This window comes from Lissotriton vulgaris, chromosome 1_1, assembly GCF_964263255.1.
Source record: "Lissotriton vulgaris chromosome 1_1, aLisVul1.2, whole genome shotgun sequence".
Taxonomy (NCBI): domain Eukaryota; kingdom Metazoa; phylum Chordata; class Amphibia; order Caudata; family Salamandridae; genus Lissotriton; species Lissotriton vulgaris.
In genome coordinates, this window is record NC_141685.1 from 890,598,876 (window position 1) to 890,625,305 (window position 26,430).

A 26,430-nucleotide genomic window follows, 5' to 3' on the forward strand; every position below is an offset into this window, starting at 1 on the left:
TTGTGCTACCGCCCCTTGCTGGTAAAAAGGAGAACAGAGTCGTGTCTATCGATCTGGTAAAACCACAAGCATGTGGCCTATAATCAACAGTAGGCCCAGTGGACTCCCAAGAAACAACAGAATACCCAAACTTGCAACAATCCAAGAGGTTCAAACTGAAAGACTCATCACATTCGATCAGCCTGCAGTGCACAATGAAGGACTATGCAATAATGCCATGGAACTCGTGCCTCTTGAAACACAGATTGAAACAGTTCGTCAAGAAACAACACCGGTCTACAATGATGTGGCATCAGAAAGTGCTACCGAGAGACAGATTGAAAGATCAATCCCATCAATTGACAGAACTGCCTCTGGTTATTTCATCAACTTCGATAACTTCTATGAAGATCAAAACGACCCCGAAGTGATGCCAGAAACTAAAAAGACTTTTTAAGAAAAAGCAACGGGACTCTTTCATCAACTGAAGGAAATCTACCTAATTTCCCCTTGGCTAGAGTTCTGGTTCGGTCTAGGTGTATTTTTCCTCCTGCTTTGGCTCATCATGGTACTATGTTTGGGAAAATTCATTGAAGGAAAATATATTACAATGGACACAGCAAGTCAGAACATCAACCTAGTCCTGAAACCACACAGATCATCCCACGTGAAGAAAAGAGAACTGTCAACAGTAAATGTCACAGCAATTCCAATACCTGGTGGGGTAGTATGGGAGAAAACAGACTATGAGATCTATGGTCCGGTCAAAATCCTGAAGTATCCTCATCAACTAAAGGTTTCCTTAAGTGACTTTGTGACACCAAGTACATTCTCTGATGATTGGGACTTTAACAGTATTAATGACATGATGTCTGATTTAGTAATGTCAGCTAGATTCACAGATCATGATTATTTACAAGGTTCATCTAGTTATGAGCAGTTATTCTGTTACACCCATTATGGGGATCATTACTTGCATAAATCTGCACAGCCTAGAAATGTTTTTATGTATAATCAATGGGAACATTGTTCTACACCACCTAAAAGCAGTTCTAAAGCATTTTTTGAGAAATTCAAATACTTCTCAGGGTTTAACACCAGTGATGCAGAAACGTTTTATTACAAACTGTTAGATAAAACAGGAATGAAAACAATGCTGACAAATTCTAAATTGATATATTCAGAAGCATTTTATGACAAAATGATGACATTTGGTTTTGATTATTGGAAAAATAATATTGAAACGAAAACAATTTGGGGTACAAAAGATTGGCAGGTGCAAGGCATTGAAGCCCTACTTAGAACCTGCATGATACCTGAACAAATGTTATTTTTAAATGACACAATACACCAAACATCTTGTCTTGGCCTAGCTAAGATCAAAGACCTTAAAACACCATCTATACCAAAGCCAATACCTGAGAATACAACCACAGATATTGAGTTAGACGTGTCACAAATTTTACATTTCAACAGAACACATCCTGATTGGAAAAAGTGGTTAATCTGGCCTACAGACACAAATAGCTGTCAAGATAGATTCCTGAATAAAACACAGGGGTTAAAAATGACCAGATTAGACCATAGATATTCCCAGAGACAACATCCAGGGATTATAACAACATACAGTGTAGGGAAACTCTGCCTTGAATGGCTAACTACGTCCACACTGGCTGAAATTAAGCAACACTTGTCTTTACTAAAAGATGGTGCTGATTTGCGCGATTTCATTCTTGGACCACGCAAACAGCGTCAAAAGCGTTTCATAGCGACCAGTATCTATGCTGCTTACAACGAGGCTTGGAAAGTAAAGCAAATTGAAACTGCTGAAAAAATACGAGAAATTGATCGTATTAATTTGGAGAAATCACTTTCTGTGGTAGACAATGGGTTAACGACTCTGTCTTCCAGAATATATTAGTTGGACAATATTGTATCCTCTGCCTTTGATGTGATAGACAGAGATTTGCTAATGTTACAACATGGCCAATCTCAATTACGCTCTATTATAGAATTAGGCTGGACGCTGCAAAATCTTCGTTCAGGCTATGTGCCTTGGCGTTTAATCAACACGACGTCATTATTTTCCAGTTTTAACCTTACTGATAAACAGATCAGTTTGGCACAGAAAGGAGCAGACTATACAATCCTGAGCATCGAAAAACTCGAGAGATTACCATTGACAATGTCAGAGAGTCCTGTCATTGAATGGATAATACACGGAATTATCACAATTCCGATAACAACTTTCCGATTTAAAAAGTGCCTTGAGTACATACCTGCTGGCCAATATGAACAATTGGGTAAAGGATATGTAAAATCCGAATGGAAATTACCATACACTCATTCTTGCTATAGTGACAGTGACAAAAATGTATTTCTTAGTGGTGAAAATTGTAAACATTCACTAAGCGGTATACTTTTGTGTCAGGGTATTAATTTACACGGAGCATGTGATGGAAATTCAAACAACCTTTCATGCCACCAGCTAGTCACACCTGCAACTCAGATAGAGCCCTTCTTTATGCAACTCGCGAACGGGAGTTACATTCTTAGAACGGATCACAGATGTTGTGGCCTCGTGCCAGGGAAAAGTTATCTAGTAGAAGTAACATCCATGGTCAAATGCTGTATGCAAGCATTGTTTCCGAGTGGGCCTCCAGACATAGTGACTCCCATCTGGCCTCGTCTGAATCTCTATTCTATACGAATTGATACATTAAGCAAAATGAAATCTGTACTTTTACAGACAACAGTGCCTATAACGTCATCTAAAGAGACGTATGATCTTCTAGTTGCAAGGACAGCTACTGAAGTTCATGACCTTTTATCAACAAATTGCCCCGTGCCTTTCGTAGAAATGTTCAGCCAACTCCTTAACATGTCTAGTGCAACAAGCATCCCAGGCATATTTAAGACAGTCTTTACGGGACTGCTAACACCCTTCAAGGCAATTTTGGGAATCTTTCCTAATTTTGTGCACTCCATTTTTGGCGGCATACCATTATTTTTGGGACTCGTCGCAGGGATTCTATTTTTGACCCTCCTGCTTCGTTATGGCAAGCCTCGGCTCAGACATAGCTCCCATGGGAATGGAAGAGACAATCCTAGCAATGCGCTACCGGGACAGGATAACTAACGTCCTTGGATTGGCCAGGCTGAGAGATCTAAACATGACCTGGTTCCTTTCATTCAGACCGATATGGCAAAATTGCATTTTACCTGTGCTACGGTGTATGCTTTGCGGCGATGAATGCGTGTTGGACATCTGTCTTTCACTTCCATCAGTAGTACCAATGGACGTCGATACTTTGCTCAGTCCAATAACGGCTCACGCATTGTGTTGTCCCCAGCGGCTACCAATCCTGATGACGGCATTCGTGGAGACTCCTGTGCTACAGCCAAGTGGTAACAGTGGAGCGAGTGACAAAAGCAACATCATCCAGGTACAACGTTCTGTGAGCATTGCTGGTCCTGCCTTCGATGACAGCAATCATTCTCACACCTGCCAAGTTACAGCGCTATCTAATTTGGTTGAACTATCACCTGAATTTGTAGACCAATTCTTTGAGAGCCTGTCTGATACGATGTTCTCACCCACAGAGAAACAATAACTTTTGAGAAGCTTTCCGACACACAGCGTTCCCATGAACTCTGAATTCGGCCTTCAGTTTTGATCAACAAAAACTGCCAAGAGCTTTGGAAATCTATTTTTCCCCGTTCAAGCAATAATTCTTTGAATTGGACAATTTTTTTAATATTGACCCTTTTTTTGGCACGAACAATTCTTTGCTTAACGTAAAAACTATTCTTAGAGAACAGAAGCTTCACACTTCTATTTCTAAACACATCTAGAGACATAACAACATTACACCAGCCTCTAGCACACATGTTATTACAATGCATTTTTATGTGATGATTTATCTCGCTTTTCTTCTGTCAGAGATACTTCATGTGTAATTCCTTAATCATAATCGTTCATTGATTTCACATGCAATAATTTTTTGAATGATTACTATGCTTTTAAAAAAAACGTACAGTACCTATATTCCATGTATTACGAGTACGCCTATTTCGAATGCATTTATGTATTTTGGGGTGGGCAATGTTACACATGCATCTAATTGCTTTAGTTTTAGTAATTTTGATGGACATTAACCCGTGGAGTGGGTGTTGCGTGTTTATCTAGGTTCCTGATCGATACTGTGACCTTATGCCCCTATTCGGCTATAAATCCATTTATTCCCTATATTGGCATAACCGTTCAAGTGCGATTTTCTGAAAAGTCATCTCTGGCCTCACACGAACAGAGCCACATTCCAGCATAGTTCTCTCTGCCACTTCCTTTGCGACCAATTAGTGCAATGACAGAGCAGTAGTCACTATCTGATATTCCTAGATAACACTCCGAGTTCTTCAACAAGATAAAAACTCAGCAAACCTGGAAATCCCCGCTTGCTATGTTTTGATTAGTAATGGAACTCTAATGAGCAACTGATAACTATCACTTCCTAGTGACATCTTTAATTGACGTCTTATGTCCAGCAAACTTGCGTCAAACCCGGCACCTGTCAGGTATAAATATTACCAACGTTGCCTTAAGCAATGTGAGCTGTGAGCTGCAAGCTACTGTTGCTGATGCCAGCTGCCTGCAAGACCCCGTGTTGGTAAATCTAGCACTCTGTCGCTGCAGCCTGCTGTCCCTGTGGTGGTGAAGCTACTGATACCATTATCGCTGCTAAAGCGCAAACTATGGTGCAGTACGCTTAGGAGCTGAACAGCCGTCCCTCTGCGAAGACATCCAGCAGATTCCAGCTGCCCGCGGACGCTGTCCCCCCTCCTTCCTCGACGCGCTGAAGAGAAGCCGCTGCCTTTCTCCTGCAGAGAAATCCAGCCACGGCGTTTCCGGTCTACCCTCGCGGGTGACTGGGATATCGAGAGAGACCCCTGAAGGAGATACCAATCCTCCATCATTCTATTCAGAGGTATGGTGTTGACTAAACCGAGAATTCTTGAAACAAACCTTGGCAAAACCAACTTAACTTAAAGCTACTTACTTACTCCCCTTTCACGTGTTAGGCTTAGGTCAGGCACACTGGGGTAGGCTTAGTTAGAAGCACCAGTTGAGTATGTTAGCCTAATGTATATATGACTGTATATATGTTTTATTACTTTTAAACCATTGTATGGCTAAGAAACCATATCAATGCTTTTACAGTTCTATTTCGCAATACTTATCTTACTGTACGTACTTTTTATAATAACAATTATTGCAATTGTGGCAATACATTTCTCTTGTACGAGAAGAAAGACTGTTCAATAAATGTTAACCCTTTATTGACAAACGCCCGTCTCTCTATTCTCTACATCTCGTGAAAGTAAACTGCACTAGACTGACTGAGTGAAATACATGTCTATTGTTTCACACGACCCTAGAGATTGACTCTTGATCTGAGGAGCAAAGTTGTCATGTTGCACGGTTGTTGGAAAGCTGAATCCCTTCTTGTCTGTGCCATGGAAGCTGATCACTTCCTATGCAGAGAAGAAAGTTTCCAGTGACCTCTGAGCTAGTTGGTAACACAACCCAATTAAGTTTAGCATAGTCAGTGGAGGCCTGGAATATCCGCAGTTCCACGTCGATACTACTGTTTATGTTATTCCAATGCGCAGGGCCTAGTGGGAAACTAGGAACTACACTACACCGCTCCATACGTCTCGGCCGTAAGCTAACCGTGGCAGCAATGGAGGCGTATTCCGACCGAGCCAGTACGATGCGCGATTTGAACAGCCGGATTGAGTCGGAGCTTCCGGCTCACAAAAGCTCCCGGAGCTGGACTTTGGGGGTCCGCATCGGACCCCCTGTTACCCGCAGCCTTATGGCTCAGACACAGGGGGAGACCCATGGGTCTCCCCAACACAGGCATGTACGGTGCGGATGGCACCGACTCGTACACACTACAGGGGTCGCACTTGTCCGGAACGTACCCATTCAGTCAATGGGAGCCCATGTACTCGTTGTACGACCGACTCCCATTGACTTCAATGGGAGTCCAACCGAAACGAGCCCGACAGCATACGGCCGCTTCATACTCGCTCGTTTGGACTGTAGGAATCCGGATCGGTCAGAAAACACCCCGGATCCGGCTCAGTCTGAGTGATTTCCGACCCAGATCAGAATCGGCCCCATAAAATTTACAAAAAACTGTACATTTCCTTTTTTTTATTTCTGTAATTTGTCAAGCATACAGTCAAACATTTTGATTTTCTTTTACCTTCTCAACAGATTAAACCATATACATCAACAAGAATAGAGGAACACATTCATCAATCACAGCAAACTACAAAGCCCGTCACCAATGAAGAAGCCAAACTATACAAGGTAAAAATATTCAAAAACAACATAATGGTTTTTCTTTGCAGGTTTCAATTACAGAAGTATTTTATTTTAAAAAGTATCTTTGCAGTAAAAATGTCAGCCTCATAAACAAAAGCAAAATGACTTTCTTTGCAGGCTATTTGCCAAACAAAAAAATATATAACAAACTAATAACATTTCTTCATTTTTAACAGAACCAAAGAATCAAAACCACCTAAAACAACATAGTGAATAACTTAAAAAAAAATCCCAAATAAACCAGCAAATACACCAGGCCTTTTCAACAAGACAACAGAAAAACCTTAAAAAGGTAACCTTTACCATTCTGTAAAATCGCACCAAATTTAAACCTTTTTTCATCCAAGGAACAAAAGCAGGAAACTATTAAAAAAAAAACATTATCAAGCCAATGCAATTAAAACCTGGTACAATTATTTAAAAAAATAAAGATGTAAAATAAACAATGTGCACTAACTTTTCACTTGCAGGCAAATGATTTGTTAAAACAACAACACTTAAAATCGATAAAACAATCCCCTTCTCTTTGTCTTTCTACAGTGAATGGCAGCAAGGAAAGAAGCCAAAGATATGCAATCAAGCCATGGAAATAGACTGTTAAGTCACAGTTGGTACGTTTAATGTAAGGAGAGATTAACTGAGCCTAGGTGTCATTGGAGGTGTGTGCTTTATTACTCATCCCATTGCACAGGAAGAGCAGTTACTCTTGGTGACACTGTTGAAAGAACCACAGAGCATAACCACTCTGCCTCTGCAATGGCGATAGAGATTAGGAAGAATGTAAATGAAATTAAAGCCATGGCATCCACCTTCAATGAACCCTGTGGCTCAGTTTTGGGGGAGGTGTATCAAAACATTCAACACATGTAGCAAGTTGAATACCCACAATCCCCAACGCACGCAGAATTATTCAGCGTAATAAACAGGCAAGTAACCCCTTACGTGTAACACCCCAAAACTTTTCTAACATTAACATACTACTTGAACTTTCTGTAACCATTACTAATTAACCCTTTGTTTTGCATGACAACAAAAACCCTATTTAAAAGCATATTAATCTTTAGCATACAACATAATCTTGTTAAGTTGGAGAGTAGTGATATTTGGATGATGGATGGGACGTTTAGATCCACGCCCCATCAATTCACCCAAATATACACTATTCATGCCTACATTAATCAAACAGAAGTGCCCTTAGTGTACAGTTTACTTCTTGGTAAACAATCCTCAACATATACTGAATTTTTGTCAGTGCTAAAAGCTAAAACCATTAAGAAATGTCCTAAAAAAGTTTTAATTGACTTTGAATTACCTATGATTAAAACAATTATCAAAATGTACACGGATACCTAAATTCAAGGATTTTTTTCACTTTTCACTGCGATATTGTTGAAAATTTTAAAGAACATCCTTAGTTGAGGATTATATATCAGAAAGTAAACTACAATTTGAATTGAAGAAACTAACTTTTTTTGTCCCTCTTGACAGTGTAGATAAATAATACACATCTATTACTGAATCTGACTATTTTACTACAAACGAGGAAAAATTGGCACCCCTTTTAAATTACTTTGAAGACACATGGATTAGCCATCTAAGCAGGTCAGGTCACAGGAGGAAACCACGTTTCAATGTGAAGTGGTGGAACTGCTACTTGACCTGCTTTGAGGGAGGAGAAAAAACAAATAATTCCATAGAGGGATGGTACATCTCCTTCAACAAATCTATAAGTAAACCACCTCCTAACTTCTATACTTTCTTGGAAATTTTAAAGAAGAAACAAAGTTTCCGAGAAATGAGAATAGCACAATCAGGAACTGGTAGTCTCAACCCACAAATCTCTAAAAGAAGAAAAGAAATGTCAGAGTAACTATTGGGTGCAATTCAACAATTTTAGTTGATGGCGGATTCAGACTACCTATATAATATTGCACACATCCTACATTTCTAATCTACACTAACTCCTAAACCTCATTTATTCCCTGTTTTGACAAAGAATTCTGGTAATTCAATTGATATTTAAAAAGAAAAAATTATAAATAAAAAGTTGGGTTTCTTACCTTTAGATGTCTTCTTTTTTCAACTCTTGGACTTACGTACAATCCCACACTTCACCAAGGGTCTTGAGCAGTCCTTTAATCCACTATCCATGATTAGGGCTCCGGGTTTTATGGTATTTATTTTTCTCACATTTCCGTCTGTATTTATCCATATTTATTTTTTGGTCATTTTATCTGTATTTATCCACATTTATTTTTGAGGCAAGTAAAAAAAATGCTAAAGCTAGTATTTTTTCACATTTATTTAAATTGACATGCACACTTGCACTAGGTTGTTGTAGCTGTTTTAGGTCAGTCTGCAAGACCTGGGGTAAACAGAATACAGAGGGTAATCCCGGCTGCTGCTTGCCATTGGGTAACTCCTCCATTCTTCTTCTTTTCTGGCTATTTTTGGTTGGCTCTTTCGATACATCACTTCCGATGTATCGGAAGCAGCACCGACCAACTACTGTTTTGACACGCAGCAAGTGTTTAACTCTTTCGTTCTAGGACTACTTACTTTGTTTTGGCCTAGGGATATTTTATCACTGCGGCGCCAAAGGGGGCACCTAGTTTCATATTTTTTTTAATCTATCATCATGGTGCCCACTTCATGAGCCGCCATACACACATGTTAAATGCTTTCATCATTATTACCAGCTTTTTTATTCTCGTTTTTTTTCCTTTAACATGTAAACTCTGGTGTTCCCTGTGTGCTCTTTTCGGCCTCCTGCCTTCTCTCACTGACCCCTTCTCCGCTGTGTTTATGGGGGATGCCTGAATTAACTCTGCCCGGCATGGTGAACACTCACTGCTTTCTAAACACCATCCCTGCCAGCAGCCTGGATCCTTCTGTTTGTGCACTGCACCTGGGAAGGCAGACCTCGCTTTTAGCTGTTATACTGTTTCTCTATTTTCACCTTCAACAGAAGAGAACCGAGCAACGAATAGAATAGAGGAACACATTCATCAATCACAGCAAACTACAAAGCCCATCACCAATGAAGAAGCCAAACTATACAAGGTAAAAATATTCAAAAACAACATAATGGTTTTTCTTTGCAGGTTTCAATTACAGAATTATTTTATTTTAAAAAGTATCTTTGCAGTAAAAATGTCAGCCTCATAAACAAAAGCAAAATGACTTTCTTTGCAGGCTATTTGCCAAACAAAAAAATATATAACAAACTAATAACATTTCTTCATTTTTAACAGAACCAAAGAATCAAAACCACCTAAAACAACATAGTGAATAACTTAAAAAAAAATCCCAAATAAACCAGCAAATACACCAGGCCTTTTCAACAAGACAACAGAAAAACCTTAAAAAGGTAACCTTTACCATTCTGTAAAATCGCACCAAATTTAAACCTTTTTTCATCCAAGGAACAAAAGCAGGAAACTATTCCAAAAAAAACATTATCAAGCCAATGCAATTAAAACCTGGTACAATTATTTAAAAAAATAAAGATGTAAAATAAACAATGTGCACTAACTTTTCACTTGCAGGCAAATGATTTGTTAAAACAACAACACTTAAAATCGATAAAACAATCCCCTTCTCTTTGTCTTTCTACAGTGAATGGCAGCAAGGAAAGAAGCCAAAGATATGCAATCAAGCCATGGAAATAGACTGTTAAGTCACAGTTGGTACGTTTAATGTAAGGAGAGATTAACTGAGCCTAGGTGTCATTGGAGGTGTGTGCTTTATTACTCATCCCATTGCACAGGAAGAGCAGTTACTCTTGGTGACACTGTTGAAAGAACCACAGAGCATAACCACTCTGCCTCTGCAATGGCGATAGAGATTAGGAAGAATGTAAATGAAATTAAAGCCATGGCATCCACCTTCAATGAACCCTGTGGCTCAGTTTTGGGGGAGGTGTATCAAAACATTCAACACATGTAGCAAGTTGAATACCCACAATCCCCAACGCACGCAGAATTATTCAGCGTAATAAACAGGCAAGTAACCCCTTACGTGTAACACCCCAAAACTTTTCTAACATTAACATACTACTTGAACTTTCTGTAACCATTACTAATTAACCCTTTGTTTTGCATGACAACAAAAACCCTATTTAAAAGAATATTAATCTTTAGCATACAACATAATCTTGTTAAGTTGGAGAGTAGTGATATTTGGATGATGGATGGGACGTTTAGATCCACGCCCCATCAATTCACCCAAATATACACTATTCATGCCTACATTAATCAAACAGAAGTGCCCTTAGTGTACAGTTTACTTCTTGGTAAACAATCCTCAACATATACTGAATTTTTGTCAGTGCTAAAAGCTAAAACCATTAAGAAATGTCCTAAAAAAGTTTTAATTGACTTTGAATTACCTATGATTAAAACAATTATCAAAATGTACACGGATACCTAAATTCAAGGATTTTTTTCACTTTTCACTGCGATATTGGTGAAAATTTTAAAGAACATCCTTAGTTGAGGATTATATATCAGAAAGTAAACTACAATTTGAATTGAAGAAACTAACTTTTTTTGTCCCTCTTGACAGTGTAGATAAATAATACACATCTATTACTGAATCTGACTATTTTACTACAAACGAGGAAAAATTGGCACCCCTTTTAAATTACTTTGAAGACACATGGATTAGCCATCTAAGCAGGTCAGGTCACAGGAGGAAACCACGTTTCAATGTGAAGTGGTGGAACTGCTACTTGACCTGCTTTGAGGGAGGAGAAAAAACAAATAATTCCATAGAGGGATGGTACAACTCCTTCAACAAATCTATAAGTAAACCACATCCTAACTTTTATACTTTCTCGGAAATTTTAACCCCTTCGCTGCTAGGCCTTTTCCCCTCCTGTGCTGAGCCCTTTTTTGGCAATTTGGGGTAGTGCGCGCTTAGGCCCCTGTAACTTTTTGACCACATAAGGTATCCACGCCAAATTTGCGTCCTTTTCTTCCAACATCATGTGGAATCCAAAGGTGCCCAGGGTTTCTGGATTCTCTTGGAGGGGTCCCAGAAAGTAACCAAAATATAGTGATTTTTTTTGTTTTTTTCAGAAAAATTGGAAAAACGGGCTGCAAATGAAAGCCTCTGGGTTTTTCCCTAAAAACGTTATCAAAAAAGGGTTTGTGGGGCTGAAATCTCCATTTTCATAGCTTTTAGGGAATAACAGTCTTTTGTCAGAGAACCGACATTTTTCACACAGTATTGGCATTTTTCTGTGACATAGCCTATTTTTGCTATTTTTAGAGCTTTCTACCTCCTTCCAGTTAATGGTAGAAAAGAGTTTGAAAGCAATAATGGATCCTGGAATGCTGTACATTTTCGAAAAGTACACAAAATTCTGAATTCTGAAAGGGGTCATTTGTCTAAATCCATGAAGGTTTCTTTATAGAAACTAACAGTTAAATATCGAAAAAAATGAAAATTTGTTTAAAAAAACAGCCTTTTGTCTCAACGTTTTCACCTATAACTTTTTCTAATTTTGAGAACTCTTGGAAAGCAATATACCGTTATGTCCGTTAGACCTTCCTGGTTGTGGGGATATATAGGACTTGTAGTGTCACCAAGAACCCGACAAACCCAGATCCAAAAACTGAGGAGCAACTTGCAATGGTATTTTTTCATTTACCGGGTATAGAGCACTTTGTTTTGGAAAATGTATACATGGAAAAATCTGTATGAAAGTCACCTAGGTATTTCTGAATTGGGTACAAATTATAGAGTTCAGAAACAGTATATAATTGCTAATTTTCAAAATTGGGAATACTCATACTAGCATGAGAATTATTGGTCATTTTTCAAAAAATTTTTTTTTTAAACACAATGTGTTTCATTGAAAGGGAGAAATGCATGAAAGCTCAATGGGTAATAACAGTTAATTTACAAATTTGAATTACCCCAATTCTCCCGATAAAAACGGTACCTCACTTGTGTGGGTTGGCCTTGTGCCTGCGACAGGAAACGGCGAAAAATGCAACGTGCTCACACCTAAATTTTGCAGTTACAAATTGACCCTTTTTTGGCAAAGTGCCTACCTGTAGTTTTGGCACCCTAGCTCTGCCGGCATCTAGGGAAACCTTGCAAACCTATACATTTTTGAAAAGTAGACACCCAGGGGAACTCCCCCAGGTTTTGTTACCCAGAATCCCTTGCAAAGATAAGATTTTGACAAAAAAAACACATTTTCCTGACATTTCAGTGGTGGAAAGTTCTGGAATCTGCGTGGATCAACAAATTTCCACCCACCCAGCGTTCCCCCATGTCTCCCGGGAAAAATGGTACCTCACTTGCCTGGGTAGGCATAGTGGCTGCGACAGGAAACAGCGCAAAACGCAACATGGTCGCACCTCAATTTTCCTGTGAAATTTTGAGCTCTTTGGACAAAGAGACTACCTTTAGTTTTTGCGCCCTGGCTCTGCCTGCACCTAGGGAAACCTAGCAAACCTATACATTTTTGAAAAGTAGACACCCAGGGGAATTCAGGATGGGGTGACTCCTCTGCCTACCCTCAGGTTTTGTTACCCAGAATCCCTTGCAAAGCTAAGATTTTGACAAAAAAAACAAATTTTCCTGATATTTCTGTGGTGGAAAGTTCTGGAATCTGCGTGGATCAACAAATTCCCACCCACCCAGCGTTCCCCCATGTCTCCCGGGAAAAATGGTACCTCACTTGCATGGGTAGGCATAGTGGCTGCGACAGGAAACAGCGCAAAACGCAACATGGTCGCACCTTAATTTTCCTGTGAAATTTTGAGCTCTTTGGACAAAAAGACTACCTTTAGTTTTTGCGCCCTGGCTCTGCCAGCACCTAGGGAAACGTAGCAAACCTATACATTTTTGAAAAGTAGATACCCAGGGGAACTCAGGGTGGGGTGACTCCTCTGCCTACCCCCAGGTTTTGTTACCCAGAATCCCTTGCAAAGATAAGATTTTGACAAAAAAAACACATTTTCCTGACATTTCAGTGGTGGAAAGTTCTGGAATCTGCGTGGATCAACAAATTTCCACCCACCCAGCGTTCCCCCATGTCTCCCGGGAAAAATGGTACCTCACTTGCCTGGGTAGGCATAGTGGCTGCGACAGGAAACAGCGCAAAACGCAACAGGGTCGCACCTCAATTTTCCTGTGAAATTTTGAGCTCTTTGGACAAAGAGACTACCTTTAGTTTTTGCGCCCTGGCTCTGCCTGCACCTAGGGAAACCTAGCAAACCTATACATTTTTGAAAAGTAGACACCCTGGGAAATTCAGGATGGGGTGACTCCTCTGCCTACCCTCAGGTTTTGTTACCCAGAATCCCTTGCAAAGCTAAGATTTTGACAAAAAAAACACATTTTCCTGATATTTCTGTGGTGGAAAGTTCTGGAATCTGCGTGGATCAACAAATTCCCACCCACCCAGCGTTCCCCCATGTCTCCCGGGAAAAATGGTACCTCACTTGCATGGGTAGGCATAGTGGCTGCGACAGGAAACAGCGCAAAACGCAACATGGTCGCACCTTAATTTTCCTGTGAAATTTTGAGCTCTTTGGACAAAAAGACTACCTTTAGTTTTTGCGCCCTGGCTCTGCCAGCACCTAGGGAAACGTAGCAAACCTATACATTTTTGAAAAGTAGATACCCAGGGGAACTCAGGGTGGGGTGACTCCTCTGCCTACCCCCAGGTTTTGTTACCCAGAATCCCTTGCAAAGATAAGATTTTGACAAAAAAAACACATTTTCCTGACATTTCAGTGGTGGAAAGTTCTGGAATCTGCGTGGATCAACAAATTTCCACCCACCCAGCGTTCCCCCATGTCTCCCGGGAAAAATGGTACCTCACTTGCCTGGGTAGGCATAGTGGCTGCGACAGGAAACAGCGCAAAACGCAACATGGTCGCACCTTAATTTTCCTGTGAAATTTTGAGCTTCTTGGACAAAAAGACTACCTTTAGTTTTTGCGCCCTGGCTCTGCCAGCACCTAGGGAAACCTAGCAAACCTATACATTTTTGAAAAGTAGACACCCTGGGGAATTCAGGATGGGGTGACTCCTCTGCCTACCCCCAGGTTTTGTTACCCAGAATCCCTTGCAAAGCTAAGATTTTGACAAAAAAAACACATTTTCCTGACATTTCAGTGGTGGAAAGTTCTGGAATCTGCGTGGATCAACAAATTTCCACCCACCCAGCGTTCCCCCATGTCTCCCGGGAAAAATGGTACCTCACTTGCCTGGGTAGGCATAGTGGCTGCGACAGGAAACAGCGCAAAACGCAACATGGTCGCACCTTAATTTTCCTGTGAAATTTTGAGCTTCTTGGACAAAAAGACTACCTTTAGTTTTTGCGCCCTGGCTCTGCCAGCACCTAGGGAAACCTAGCAAACCTATACATTTTTGAAAAGTAGACACCCTGGGGAATTCAGGATGGGGTGACTCCTCTGCCTACCCCCAGGTTTTGTTACCCAGAATCCCTTGCAAAGCTAAGATTTTGACAAAAAAACACATTTTCCTGACATTTCAGTGGTGGAAAGTTCTGGAATCTGCGTGGATCAACAAATTTCCACCCACCCAGTGTTCCCCCATGTCTCCCGGGAAAAATGGTACCTCACTTGCCTGGGTAGGCATAGTGGCTGCGACAGGAAACAGCGCAAAACGCAACATGGTCGCACCTCAATTTTCCTGTGAAATTTTGAGCTTCTTGGACAAAAAGACTACCTTTAGTTTTTGCGCCCTGGCTCTGCCAGCACCTAGGGAAACCTAGCAAACCTATACATTTTTGAAAAGTAGACACCCTGGGGAATTCAGGATGGGGTGACTCCTCTGCCTACCCTCAGGTTTTGTTACCCAGAATCCCTTGCAAAGCTAAGATTTTGACAAAAAAAACACATTTTCCTGACATTTCAGTGGTGGAAAGTTCTGGAATCTGCGTGGATCAACAAATTTCCACCCACCCAGCGTTCCCCCATGTCTCCCGGGAAAAATGGTACCTCACTTGCCTGGGTAGGCATAGTGGCTGCGACAGGAAACAGCGCAAAACGCAACATGGTCGCACCTCAATTTTCCTGTGAAATTTTGAGCTTCTTGGACAAAAAGACTACCTTTAGTTTTTGCGCCCTGGCTCTGCCAGCACCTAGGGAAACCTAGCAAACCTATACATTTTTGAAAAGTAGACACCCTGGGGAATTCAGGATGGAGTGACTCCTCTGCCTACCCCCAGGTTTTGTTACCCAGAATCCCTTGCAAAGCTAAGATTTTGACAAAAAAAACACATTTTCCTGACATTTCAGTGGTGGAAAGTTCTGGAATCTGCGTGGATCAACAAATTTCCACCCACCCAGCGTTCCCCCATGTCTCCCGGGAAAAATGGTACCTCACTTGCCTGGGTAGGCATAGTGGCTGCGACAGGAAACAGCGCAAAACGCAACATGGTCGCACCTCAATTTTCCTGTGAAATTTTGAGCTTCTTGGACAAAAAGACTACCTTTAGTTTTTGCGCCCTGGCTCTGCCAGCACCTAGGGAAACCTAGCAAACCTATACATTTTTGAAAAGTAGACACCCTGGGGAATTCAGGATGGGGTGACTCCTCTGCCTACCCCCAGGTTTTGTTACCCAGAATCCCTTGCAAAGCTAAGATTTTGACAAAAAAAACACATTTTCCTGACATTTCAGTGGTGGAAAGTTCTGGAATCTGCGTGGATCAACAAATTTCCACCCACCCAGCGTTCCCCCATGTCTCCCGGGAAAAATGGTACCTCACTTGCCTGGGTAGGCATAGTGGCTGCGACAGGAAACAGCGCAAAACGCAACATGGTCGCACCTCAATTTTCCAGTGAAATTTTGAGCTTCTTGGACAAAAAGACTACCTTTAGTTTTTGCGCCCTGGCTCTGCCAGCACCTAGGGAAACCTAGCAAACCTATACATTTTTGAAAAATAGACACCCAGGGGAATTCAGGATGGGGTGACTCCTCTGCCTACCCCCAGGTTTTGTTACCCATAATCCCTTGCAAAGATAAGATTTTGACAAAAAAACCACATTTTCCTGACATTTCAGTGGTGGAAAGTTCTGGAATCTGCGTGGATCAACAAATTTCCACCCACCCAGCGTTCCCCCATGTCTCCCGGGAAAAATGGTACCTCACTTGCCTGGGTAGGCATAGTGGCTGCGACAGGAAACGGTTCAAATCGTACGGTGGTGAATTTACAATAACCAATAGCAACATTACCTTTTTTGGGGGGGGGGGGGGACTGAGTTTTTGGACCGGGGCTCGGCGGGCATCTTTGGAAAGTACCAAACCCAAACAGTTCTGAAAACTAGACACCCGGGGGAGTCCAGGGAGGTATGGCATGCGTGAGTCCCCCAATGTTTTCCTACCCAGAAATCCCTGCAAACCATAAATTTTGGTTAAAAAAACAGTTTTCCAAACATTTTTGCGTGGGATCTCCGTGTCGGCACAAATGTCCAACCACCCAGCGTTCCCCTTGTTCTCCCGAGTTAAATGATACCTCACTTGTGTGGGTGGGCCCAAGGCCTGTGTCTAAGGCAGTGGGGCTTAATTTGTAAAACATAAATACTACTTTTTCAAAAGTCATTTTCGGACTGTTCTGCTTTGGGGCACCCACACAAGTGAGGTATCCTTTTACTCGGGAGAACAAGGTGAACGCTGGGTGGTAGGACATTTTTGCCGACACGGAGATCCCACGCAAAAAAGTTTGGAAAAGTGATATTTTTACCTAATTTTAAGGTTTGAAAGGAGGTCTGGGTAGGAAAACATTGGGGGACCTATGCATGCCATACCTCCCTGGACTCCCCCGGGTGTCTAGTTTTCAGAACTGTTTGGGTTTTGTACTTTCCAAAGAATACCACCGAGCCCCGGGCCAAAAACTCAGGTGCCCCCCCCCCCCAAAATCAAGGTTGTTTTGCAATTGGCTATTGTAAATGCACCACCGTACGATTTGAACAGTTTCCTGTTGCAGCCACTATGCCTACCCACGCAAGTGAGGTACCATTTTTATCGGGAGACATGGGGGAACGCTGGGTGGGCGGAAATTTGTGTGAGCCCAGTGACGCCACGCTTTCCCACACAAAAAAAGTGTGAAAAAACGGATTTTTTCAACATAAATTGAGGTTTGCAAGGGATTCTGGGTAAAGGAACGTTGGAGGATCCACGCAAGCCATACCTCCTTGGAAGCCCCCGGGTGTCTACTTCTCAGAAATGTGTGGGTTTGGTAGGTTTCCCTAGATGGGCGTCTAGCACGGGGCCAAAAACCCAGGTAACCCCTCTTGCAAAAGCTGGCGGTATTGAATGTCAATACCGCCAGCTTTTGCAAGAGGGGTTACCTGGGTTTTTGGCCCCGTGCTAGACGCCCATCTAGGGAAACCTACCAAACCCACACATTTCTGAGAAGTAGACACCCGGGGGCTTCCAAGGAGGTATGGCTTGCGTGGATCCTCCAACGTTCCTTTACCCAGAATCCCTTGCAAACCTCAATTTATGTTGAAAAAATCCGTTTTTTCACACTTTTTTTGTGTGGGAAAGCGTGGCGTCACTGGGCTCACACAAATTTCCGCCCACCCAGCGTTCCCCAAGGTCTCCCGATAAAAATGGTACCTCACTTGCGTGGGTAGGCATAGTGGCTGCAACAGGAAACTGTTCAAATCGTACGGTGGTGCATTTACAATAGCCAATTGCAAAACAACCTTGATTTTGGGGGGGGGGGCACCTGAGTTTTTGGCCCGGGGCTCGGTGGTATTCTTTGGAAAGTACAAAACCCAAACAGTTCTGAAAACTAGACACCCGGGGGAGTCCAGGGAGGTATGGCATGCATAGGTCCCCCAATGTTTTCCTACCCAGACCTCCTTTCAAACCTTAAAATGAGGTAAAAATATCACTTTTCCAAACTTTTTTGCGTGGGATCTCCGTGTCGGCAAAAATGTCCTACCACCCAGCGTTCACCTTGTTCTCCCGAGTAAAAGGATACCTCACTTGTGTGGGTGCCCCAAAGCAGAACAGTCCGAAAATGACTTTTGAAAAAGTAGTATTTATGTTTTACAAATTAAGCCCCACTGCCTTAGACACAGGCCTTGGGCCCACCCACACAAGTGAGGTATCATTTAACTCGGGAGAACAAGGGGAACGCTGGGTGGTTGGACATTTGTGCCGACACGGAGATCCCACGCAAAAATGTTTGGAAAACTGTTTTTTTAACCAAAATTTATGGTTTGCAGGGATTTCTGGGTAGGAAAACATTGGGGGACTCACGCATGTCATACCTCCCTGGACTCCCCCGGGTGTCTAGTTTTCAGAACTGTTTGGGTTTGGTACTTTCCAAAGATGCCCGCCGAGCCCCGGTCCAAAAACTCAGTCCCCCCCCCCCAAAAAAAGGTAATGTTGCTATTGGTTATTGTAAATTCACCACCGTACGATTTGAACCGTTTCCTGTCGCAGCCACTATGCCTACCCACGCAAGTGAGGTACCATTTTTCCCGGGAGACATGGGGGAACGCTGGGAGGGAGGAAATTTGGGTGAGCCCAGTGATGGCACGCTTTCCAACACAAACATTGCTGAAAACATTGTTTTTTTTAAGTAATATTGAGGTTTGCAGGGAATTCTGGGTAAAGGAACGTTGGAGGATCCACACAAGCCATAGCTCCTTGAAAGCACCTAGGTGTCTACAATTCAAAAATGTATGGTTTTGGTAGGTTTCCCTAGTAGCCCATCAATTCCAAACACATACACACATACTGGTTGGATTTGGCACGAGGGCAAGTGATGGTTCAGTATATAAAAACATTAACAAGAGATTTCCCAAAAAAGAAATGCACTGTCAATTACATGGACAAAGAAACTGAACCAATTACTTGCAGCTCGTGAGCTGTAAAGCCAGCGTCAAGGCACCAACCGCTTTACAGGCCATTCACACTCCTTTCATACCTAAAACAAAGAAAAACAATCACACCACCATGCACAAAAGGAACACATCACAACATTTACAAAAAAAAAAAAAGAGCACCCGTACTGAAAAATATAAAAATTAAAAAAAAACAGCAAACAAATCCTCAAACACACACACTGGTTGGATTTAGCACGAGGGTGAGTGAAGGTGCAGCATATACAATTCAATTAGCAAGCAAATTCACAAATAATGAAATGCACTGCTAATAATTGGGAGAACGAGAAACTGAACCATTGACTCACAGCTCGTGAGCTGTAAAGCCACGACAAGGCACCAACCTCTTTACAGGCCATTCACACACCTTTCATACATGTGACACATACAAAACATTCACACCGCCAGCCGCAGGCCCTTCACATCAAAACACTCACACCAGCAGACAGCGCCATTCAAGGGCCCATCACATTCACACGCCCACATTCCAGACACAGCAAATACACAAATTGATGGACTGGGTGGAGTGGCACTTAGCTAGCACTGTGTGTAGTGACCATCAGAAAGTAAATACTCACACACCGCCAGCCAAGCGCAAGTCCACCAACACCACCAACCAAGCACTTGTCCACACTCACCGCCAGCCAAGCACCTAACCTTGCACACAAACACCAAAGCACCATCCATTCACACCGCCAGCCGAGCACCAATCCTTGCACACAACCAGCAAAGCTCCATGCACTCACACCGACAGCCAAGCACCTAACCATGCACTCCGCCAGCCAAGCAAAAATCCACGCACCCCCCAAGCACAACTCCAATCCATGCACTATGCCAGACAAGCACCAGTTCACACACACCACCAGCCAAGCGCCATCCACTCACACCACCAGCCAAGCACCTAACCATGCACTCCGCCAGCCAAGCAAAAATCCACGCACCCCCCAAGCACAACTCCAACCCATGCACTATGCCAGCCAAGCACCAGACCACGCACACCACCAGCCAAGCGCCATCCACTCACACCACCAGCCAAGCACCTAACCATGCACTCCGCCAGCCAAGCAAAAATCCACGCACCCCCCAAGCACAACTCCAATCCATGCACTATGCCAGACAAGCACCAGTTCACGCACACCACCAGCCAAGCGCCATCCACTCACACCACCAGCCAAGCACCTAACCATGCACTCCGCCAGCCAAGCAAAAATCCACTCACCCCCCCAGCACAACTCAAATCCATGCACTATGCCAGCCAAGCACCAGACTACGCACACCACCAGCCAAACGCCAGTCCACGCACACAGACAATCCAAGCATAATGCAGCACACACCACCATCGAAATTAGATTTTTTTAAAGAAATACCACAAATCAAATGATGAAACCTACAAATCTGCTAACACAAAGTCAAAAACTAAATGCTGTGCACCAATGCACACCTTAAAGCAGACTAAAAATATTACAGAATACAGACCAGACAGTACACTTACAAGCTCAATGAAACTCCCAAAACTTCTTTTGTGTGTGGTACGATTTAAAACAAGCTGGCACACACAATCCAGGTTTTGAAGGACAGTCAGGGCAGTACAAACGAGACTCCCTCCGCACTTCTCTTCGCCAACAGACTCTACATCTTTTAGTGGGATTGTCTTTTGCAGTTGTGGGAGGAATGTATTCTGGAAAGTGGCGATCTTTCAGTCTGGCAACTTCCTCCACCACTCCAAATCTTGGGACACTTGCCTGTTCCACTAGTACAAGGCTGCCTATTATAGTCTCCTGAAACTTAACAAAAGGCATCTTTACCTCAGGACAAGATTTCTGGAACACAACGAAAGCATTAAAGGATGCCAAGTGGAAAAGATGAATAGCCAACTTCTTGTACCAAATGTAAGACTTTCGTAGAGCAGCATAAGGTTCCAACCTCTGATCTACTCTGTCAACACCACCCATGTACTTATTGTACTGTAAAATGCACACAGGTTTACGCACTTCAGCACGCTCACCCCAAACAGGCAGAGCTTCAGTGCTTTCATCATGGATTGTAGTCAGCATGTACACATCTCTCCTGTCACAAAACTTCACAGCTAGAAGCTTACCACATCGCAATGCAGTAGACTGTCCCCGCACAAGCCTTTTGCAAACAAGTTCAATAGGGAAACCTTTCCGGTTACTGCGCATCGTGCCACAAGCAACAGTGCCCACTTTTGCCAATTCCTTGAACAAACGCACACTAGTGTAGAAGTTATCTACATATAAATGGTGGCCTTTGTTAAATAATCGTCTGCCTAGTTCCCACACAATTTTCTCAGTCACTCCAAAAGTGGACGGACAAGCAGAAGTGTTAATGCTGGAATCCTTACCGGTGTACACCCTGAAATTATAAACGTATCCAGTCTCACTGTCACACAGCATATACAGTTTGATTCCATAGCGTGCCCTCTTACTAGGAATGTATTGCCTAAAAACCAAGCGGCCCTTGAACAATACCAAAGACTCATCCACAGCTATTTGTTTTCCAGGAGCAAAGATCTCAGAAAAACGATCAACAAAGTGATCAAGGACAGGCCGAATCTTAAAAAGACGGTCACAATCAGGGTGATCACGTGGCAACGCTAAATCATTATCAACGAAATGCATCATGCGAAGAAGAAGCATATACCGATCACGAGTCATAACTGCTGGAAATATAGATGTTGCCATCAAGGGACTAGTGGACCAATAAGAAGACATTGATGGCTTCCTTAGCAAGCCCGTCAAAAAAATTAATCCCAAAAACTTCTTCATCTCTTCAACACATGTGGGAGACCAATAGGTAGCTCTAGAATGGGGCTTAAGGCTGGCACTGTGGTCCCTCAAATACTGCTCTGCATACAAATTAGTTTGCTCCACAATCTCTTGCAAAAACTCATCGTCAAAAAACAATTGAAAAAATTGAATTGGCAGAAAATTGTCAGTATTCACTCTACACCCTGGAACACCAGTGAAGTCTGGCAATTCAGGCTGCACCATGCCAGGGGCAACCCAGACGTCATCACTAATATCGGAAGAAGAAGCCACCCTAGCCTGCAGCCCAGCTGCCTCTTGCTGCACTACATCAACGGGAACACTAGCATCCCCAGCTGCCTCTTGCATCTCAACATCAACAGAGGAACTCGCCTCCCCAGATGCCACTTGCTGCTCAACAACAACAGAAAGACTAGCAGCACCAGATGCCTCATGCTGCTCTACAACAGGAAGACTAGCAGCACCAGATGCCTCATGCTGCTCTACAACAGGAAGACTAGCAGCACCAGATAACCCTTGGCGAACAACAGCAATGTGAAGCTTTTTGGGCGCAGCCTTTACCACACTTGCCTCTTCCCGACGAGAAAGTAAGCGAAACCTTAAGGACCTAGGCAGCCGCTCAGATGGCTCTTGCCTCTCTACCGGCACATCAATGTCCCTCTCTACCACAGGCACTTCATCAGCACTAGAAGAATCATCATCCGATGAAGAAGATACCATGCGAAGAGAAAACTCACTGCCTGAATCTTCTGCAAATTCCTCATGCTCCGAATCGGAGTCAGTGTCTGGACCATGCTCAGAGGAAGTCTCAAAAAGCAAACTAACAACGTGCCGAGCAGTCATTCTGCGAGCAGCCATTATCCTTGCTATGCAAGAAGACTACACACACAAGTGAACAACAAGCTACACTGTGCAAAGTACGAAGTAAACAAGGTAGAGTCTTCACGCAAAGAACAACACACTTTAAAAACAATTCAAATCTAACAAAATATAAGAACACTCACCAGCACCTACTCTGCTGAAACACAGCAAAAAGAAAGGAAATCCCACTAGAAAGAAAAAAAAGTATAGATTAGACAAAGTACACATCAAGCAGCAATACAAAAAAAAGTTAACAATCAAGAACCACAAAGCCACACAAACAGCAATAACTAGACTTTTCAAAAAAACACATTCATCTAGGGAAAGTAGTACAACATTTTTTTACTTACCAAGCACATGCAACTACACAAGCTGCAAAACCAGCAGTAACTGAACCACAACCTACACCAATAGCAACAGCAAAAGCCTGGATCAAAAACAAAGAGGAAATAAAAAAATTAATACTACATTTCACAAACTACATAACAAATAAACAAACAACACACAAATTTACCCACAAAATCACATCCACACAGATGGGCCATCAAAAAGGGGGGGGCAGAAAATCTAAGTTAAAAATCCAACCCACCAGGAAGCGACCCTTGCAAAAGGGGTCACTTCCTACAATCTAAAATGAAATCCCTGGTGCTAGTGGGGGCATTTCCACCGCACAAACGCAATGCTGTGCGCAACCGTGAGGCTGGAAAGAGACATCAGGAGAGAGGAAAATCACTTGCCTCTCCCCTGATGCCTCTTTGCGGCCCCACACCCCCAAGACTCTCAAAAATAAATTAACACCTCCAGGCGCAGGAAGCAAATGGCTTCCTGACCACCTGGGAATCCCTGAAGATGTTGCACATGCTGTGCGCGCTGACGTCATCAGGGATTATCATGGGGAGAGGGGCAACAGAATTACTGTGGATAACAGTGATGCTGGACAGAGGCACTTGCATCCTTCACTTTCACAAGCTACATCCAAAAACAACTCCTATCACCAGGAGCTCCTTTCACCCCATCTGGTGCTCTCATCTGTCTGTGACCATTCATACACATAAGAGGCATGTGAACACGCACAGAAGACCCCCGTTTGGCCCCGCCCACCAACTAGCGGAGTGCACCATCTTCCCTAAATTTACCCACTATGATGGACAGCTTACTCAAGGAACCTGTGCACACATCGGTGCGATGGCATAGTAACTCACACGGTCACTGGAGACAAAGCAAGCGCTCGAGTTGCAGCACAAATTCAGGAAAACATTCATCAGCCCAAAAACATTTGTGACCTTCCCACTATGATGGACAGCTCACACAAGGGACCCCTGCGCACATATGTGTGATTGCATAGTAAAGCACACTTGGACACTGCAGACAAAGATGGCGCTCGAGTTGCAGCACAAATTCAGGAAAACAATCATCAGCCCAAAAACATTTGTGAGCTTCCCACTATGATGGACAGCTCTCTCAAGGGACCCCTGCGCACATCTGTGTGATTGCATAGTAACGCACACATGGACACTGGAGACAAAGATGGCGCTCGAGTTGCAGCACAAATTCAGGAAAACAATCATCAGCCCAAAAACATTTGTGAGCTTCCCACTATGATGGACAGCTCCCTCAAGGGACCCCTGCGCACATCTGTGTGATTGTCTCCAGTGTCCATGTGTGCGTTACTATGCAATCACACAGATGTGCGCAGGGGTCCCTTGAGTGAGCTGTCCATCATAGTGGGAAGCTCACAAATGTTTTTGGGCTGATGATTGTTTTCCTGAATTTGTGCTGCAACTCGAGCGCCATCTTTGTCTCCAGTGTCCATGTGTGCGTTACTATGCAAAGATGGCGCTCGAGTTGCAGCACAAATTCAGGAAAATAATCATCAGCCCAAAAACATTTGTGAGCTTCCCACTATGATGGACAGCTCACTCAAGGGACCCCTGCGCACATCTGTGTGATTGCATAGTAACGCACACATGGACACTGGAGACAAAGATGGCGCTCTACTTGCAGCACAAATTCAGAAACACATTCATCACTATGATGGACAGCTCACTCAAGGGACCCCTTCGCACATCGCAGCGATGGCATAGTAACACACACATGGACACTGAAGACCAAGCATGTGTTAAAATTGCAGCACAAATACAAATAAACATTCATCAGCCCAAAAACACTAGTGAGCTTTGCCTAGGCAGGACAGGTGTGTTATTTAGCCACTTCTGATAAACACAAAAGTATACTTTATACATATATATACTTTACTATATGCCCTCAAAGCTTTACCAAGGGAGTAATTGTAAAAAAAAACAAGAAAGTGGCCAGGATGCAACCATGCCTCACTCCTCTGCTCACCTTTAAAATTAGCACTGTAATTGTATTTTTTAAATGTCCCCCATCAGCATTTTTTTAACCAAAAACGGCCAACACAAAACATCAGATGCTCGAAAACAGTTCATATTTTATGTTCCCCCAAAAAGGGGAGCGACCCTTCCCCAAGGGGCCGCTCCCCAAACAACGAAATTGCACAAAACATCAAAAAAAAAAAAAAAATACCTAGCATTCCAGCTGCACGATCGCACGATCGTGCAGCAGGAATGCTCAAAAGTGGCATCGAGGGAAAGGAAAAGCCTTTCCTTTCCCTCGATGCAAGTTTCAGGACAATCCCACCCGCCCCCGCCGCAAAACTAACCTGTTTACCAACGACGCGCAGGAAGCAAATGGCTTCCCTGCGCGTCGGTAAACAAAAGGCAACCTCCGGTGACGTCAGCGCGCCTCGCGCGCTGACGTCATTGATGACGCGGGCGGGGAGGGCGGGGGGAGGCAGGGGAAGGTCTTACCCTGCCATCCCCGCAGAAACGAACGAAATCGGACAGACTCGGGGAGAGCGCTGGCGCTTCCCCCGAGGGTGGGGTTCATGACGAGCTGGGCTCGTCATCAGTGTTTGAGGAGGCTACACCATGACGAGCCCAGCTCGTCATCAGCCCCGAAGGGGTTAAAGAAGAAACAAAGTTTCCGAGAAATGAGAATAGCACAATCATGAACTGGTAGTCTCAACCCACAAATCTCTAAAAGAAGAAAAGAAATGTCAGAGTAACTATTGGGTGCAATTCAACAATTTTAGTTGATGGCGGATTCAGACTACCTATATAATATTGCACACATCCTACATTTCTAATCTACACTAACTCCTAAACCTCATTTATTCCCTGTTTTGACAAAGAATTCTGGTAATTCAATTGATATTTAAAAAGAAAAAATTATAAATAAAAAGTTGGGTTTCTTACCTTTAGATGTCTTCTTTTTTCAACTCTTGGACTTACGTACAATCCCACACTTCACCAAGGGTCTTGAGCAGTCCTTTAATCCACTATCCATGATTAGGGCTCCGGGTTTTATGGTATTTATTTTTCTCACATTTCCGTCTGTATTTATCCATATTTCTTTTTTGGTCATTTTATCTGTATTTATCCACATTTATTTTTGACGCAAGTAAAAAAAATGCTAAAGCTAGTATTTTTTCACA

The 26,430-nt window shown here is 42.9% G+C and overlaps 1 long non-coding RNA gene across 1 annotated transcript in view; it reads left to right on the top strand.

Moving 5' to 3' along the window:
* The first annotated feature begins 9,408 nt into the window (after nucleotides 1–9,408).
* Nucleotides 9,409–26,430, top strand: part of LOC147748123 (uncharacterized) — a 186,247-nt gene continuing 169,225 nt past the window's right edge. The window contains exon 1 of the long non-coding RNA XR_015308701.1: nucleotides 9,409–9,436. This is a non-coding gene — a long non-coding RNA (uncharacterized LOC147748123). The remainder of the gene's footprint in view (nucleotides 9,437–26,430) is intronic.